This window comes from Medicago sativa, chromosome 1 (genome assembly GCF_051527215.1).
Source record: "Medicago sativa cultivar Bolivia chromosome 1, Bolivia_mono, whole genome shotgun sequence".
Classification (NCBI taxonomy): domain Eukaryota; kingdom Viridiplantae; phylum Streptophyta; class Magnoliopsida; order Fabales; family Fabaceae; genus Medicago; species Medicago sativa.
The window spans coordinates 8782649-8787275 of record NC_140749.1 but is presented as its reverse complement, the minus strand read 5'-3'; positions in this window follow the sequence as shown (position 1 = coordinate 8787275).

Genomic DNA, 4627 nt, shown 5'->3' with positions numbered 1-4627 from the left:
AAACATCATTTCCAAAAAAAAAATACTACATAAAAATAAATACTTCATATATATTCTAATTGATATGTGATGCATTTCTTCTTTTCTCTTGATAGACTTCCAAGTCAAAAATATGAATTCGGTCAAAGACAAAGAACATATAAACACCAATTTTGATTAAGAAAACAACAATATAAGAAATCACAATATTCTTCACACACAAAATCACAATAAAAAGTAACATAACAATAAGAAATGTTAATCAAACAATAAAACAATAAAAAATAGGAAATAAACAAATAAAAGAAAAGATAATGTGGTTGAGAGTGGTTTTCTTATGGGAGGAAGAGGTAGATGAAAATAATGAAAAACAATTTGTCTATATATAGGAAAAAAATCATGTCATGATCAATTTTGATTGGCTAATGAAAAATAAATGAGTCATGATCCATTTTGATTGGCTAATAAAAAATAAATGAGTCATGATCTATTTTGATTGGTTGATGAAAAAGCATTAAATGAGAAGAGAAATTTGAAGATGCCATGTGTACTTTTCAAAAAAAATTAAGGCAAATGTTTATAATAAAGATTCTCACAAAAACCAAGTGTTGAGAGGAAAAAGGAAATTGTAGATATAAACAAAACCAATTTGGCTCGTGATTTTATATTTATCTAAAAATTTACATGAATGATCTTTGTGATATAAACTTACAATTCACAGTCAAATTTACAAAAATATATATATCAAATAAAATAATATTGAGCAGTGTAGCATTAATGTAACAATACATGGATGTAATTTAATCATTCTTATAATTTATTCGAGATGAGAGAATTAAATTATAGGTTGTGGATCAACATTAACGATACGGATGAATTTAAAAACATACATAGGCATATGCAGTCGATTCATTTCCTCCCCAACACCTACTAACCCCAATCGAATGATAAAAAGTAAAAACAAAGCGACCCTTTCAATTTCCTTCAAACCATTCATTCCTTTCCTCTCCCTGAAAAATGCTTTAAAGATCTTAAATTGGTTATATTCAGGCTTGCTATTGTCGTTTATATTTCTAGAAATTTTGAAGGCTTTTGTAGAAAAGATCCAAGTAATCTTCTTTTTCAAATTTACACGTGTACCATTTTCTTCATATTTTTATGTTTTACTTTTTCAGCTGATAAAAGATGAACGGTTGAAATCAACAAAAAAAAAATGAAAGATTGAAAGTGATGTTTATGTCGACAATAAGGGCAGTGTTTGAAGAGAGAAAACGATTGCAGATAATGGCGGTGGTCAGCCAATTAATGACGATCCCAATGACACAGTTCGTTACTACTATTTCAACATTTTTGAGTTGGATTTTACTTTCTAAACATACCCTCAATTTTCAATACAAATCACAAAAATTTAAATATTAAAACAATTGTAACAAACCAAGTATATACGTCTGATTTTTTATTTATTTATTTATCATTTAAAAAATGTAACAAATTAAATGAGTATATTTATACTTACTTTTTCGTTATCTCAATTATACTCTTAAACAACTTTTTCTATAATAAAGATGTTTGTTGGTGTCATTAAAAAAAAAAGAATTTAGATTATATTTTTTTGTTATATTACTGGTGTCATTGAAATAGATAATGATGGTTAGTTTTGTTTGTTATGGCTTGAAACAACAAACATTTATATTTTTAGTTTTAATCAAAATCAAAATTTCATAAAATAAAAAAAAACACCGTTAATAATTTTTAAACGTTAGCGCAATAAAAAGAGCGGAAAGACGGACACTCACGTGTCCGTCTTTTCGCTAGTCAAGCATAGTTCAAACCTGTTCCCACATTCTCAAGGTCTCAATAGGGCATAAGAGTGAAATAGTTATTTGAAACGTATTGCAAGATTGTCGGCAAGTGATAGGAAAGAGGTTCTTCGTGCTCTACGGAAGTCTCATATGCGACGTTTGAAGCATGCTAAGGTATCCAAGAAGAAGGTTCATGGGAAACATGGTTCTTCTCAAAGTGATTCACAAGTGTCAGCTAGTAATGACTGAACGAATTGGCTGGTCCTTCGAGGAAGTGATAAGACGGTGAAAGATGACGTTAGGGGGATTGGACAGTTGGTGGGGCTGAACTTTAAAGGTGATAAAAATAACAGGTATGATGTGTTGCCAGGGTCGAGAAGAAATAATTCAGAGGGAGTTGGGAAAGAGGGATAGGTTGCGGCCTGGTGTTAGGTGTGGTGGGGGGGTTGGGGTGGTGGTGTGGTTGTGTTTGTAATGAATATTATCTCTTGGAATGTACGGGGTTTAGGGGGGTTTGAAAAGAGAAGGGAGGTGAGTCTTTTGGTGAGGGAGAAAAAGCCATTCATTTTGTGTATTCAGGAAACTAAATTGTCTGTAGTCGATGAAAGGGTGTGTAAGTCTTTATGGAGTGATTTAGATGTTGATTTTTCTTTTTTACCGTCGTTAGGTGCTTCGGGTGGTTTGGTTACTCTTTGGGACCGTTCAGAGGTTGAGGTTTGGGCATCTTCGAAGTTGGAGCATGTGTTAGGGATTACGGGTCGCTTCGTAAAGTCTGGTGAGGAGTTCACTGTTTTTAATGTTTATGCTCCTTGTGACAGTACTCGTCAGCAGCTTCTTTGGCATAATCTTTCTGTTCGCCTGATGACTTTAGCCGATGATAATGTTTTCGTCTGTGGGGATTTTAACGTGGTTAGAAGTTTGGAGGAACGTAAAAGTGTGGGAGGCTCCAGTATTCAAGCAGGAAGCGCATATTTTAACAGCTTTATTGCTGATCATGTTTTAGTAGATTTACCTCTTCGGGGCCATAATTTTACATGGTATCGGGGAGATGGAAAGTCTATGAGTCGTATCGACCGCTTTTTGCTATCGGAAAGATGGTGTTTGACTTGGCCGAATTGTTTTCAGTTGGCTTCATCTCGGGGGTTATCAGATCATTGTCCCATTCAGTTATGTATTGATGAGAAGAATTGGGGGCCTCGACCGGTTCGAATGTTAAAATGTTGGGAGAACTTTGCAGGGTATAATGATTTTGTTCGTGAGAAGTGGAGTAGTTATCGACTAGATGGATGGGGAGGTTATGTATTGAAAGAAAAATTTAAGCTAATTAAATTAGCTTTAAAAGATTGGCATCATCATCATTCTAAGAATTTGCCAAATAGGATCTCGACTTTGAAAGATCGTATTTCTTCTATTGAGTTAAAAGGTGAGACCGAAACTTTGATGGAGGAAGAGATAGAGGAGCTTCATGGCCATTCTGAGGAGTTGTTTTCGTTAGCTCGGATAAACTCTAGTATTTGTTGGCAACAGTCTCGGATGCAATGGTTATGTGAAGGGGATGCGAATACAAAGTTCTTTCACAGCATCATGTCAAGTAGGAAACGTAGGAATGCTATTCAGTTCATCATGGTGGAGGGCGCCCTTGTGGAGGGGGTTGAAGATGTTCGCACAGCAGTGTTCTCTCATTTTTCTAATCATTTCAAATCTTGCCGTGCTACCAGGCCAGGTATGGATGGTCTTCAGTTTCAGTCGTTAAATTGTCGTCAAGGGGCTGGTTTGGTGAAACCTTTTTCGTTGGAAGAGGTGAAGGAGGCCGTTTGGGATTGTGATAGTTACAAGAGCCCGGGACCTGATGGTATTTCTTTTGGTTTCATTAAATTTTTTTGGGATATGTTGAAGGATGATGTTATGCGTTTTCTGGTGGAGTTTCATAGGAATGGAAAATTGACTAAAGGAATAAATAACACTTTCATAGCTCTTATTCCTAAGGTGGATAGTCCGCAACGTCTGAACGACTTTCGCCCTATTTCTCTGGTGAGTAGCATGTATAAAATTTTAGCAAAGGTTCTTGCTAATAGGCTTCGGTCGGTGATTGGTGCGGTAATTTCTGATTGTCAGTCGGCTTTTGTTAAAGGCCGGCAAATCCTTGATGGTATTTTGGTGGCCAATGAGATAGTTGATGAAGCTAGAAAACATAAGAAAGAGTTGATATTGTTCAAAGTTGATTTTGAGAAGGCGTATGATTCAATTGATTGGAATTATTTGGATGAGGTGATGGGGAAAATGGGTTTTCCGACTCTGTGGCGTAAATGGATTCATGAGTGTATTGGGACGGCATCAGCTTCTGTGTTGGTTAATGGGTCTCCAACAGATGAGTTCCCTTTGGGAAGGGGGTTGAGGCAGGGTGACCCTTTGTCTCCTTTCTTATTTCTCCTGGCAGCAGAAGGGTTTAATGTTTTAATGTCCTCTTTGTCTCGAAACAATTTATTTAATGGCTACAAGGTGGGGAGAAATGGTTCAATAGAGGTTACACACCTTCAGTTTGCGGATGATACGTTAATTTTGGGTGAAAAATCTTGGGCAAATATTAGAGCATTGCGAGCGGTGCTTCTTTTTTTCAAGACTTGTCTGGCTTAAAGGTAAATTTTCTGAAGAGCTTACTAGTGGGGGTTAATGTCTCTGAGTCTTGGTTGGGGGAAGCAGCTATGGTGTTGAATTGTAAGGTGGGTGCTATTCCGTTTATGTATCTTGGGTTGCCTATTGGTGGAAATGCTCGTCAGTTGGATTTTTGGAAGCCTCTCTTGAATCGCATATCTGCTAGACTATCAGGGTGGAGTTCGAAGTTCTTG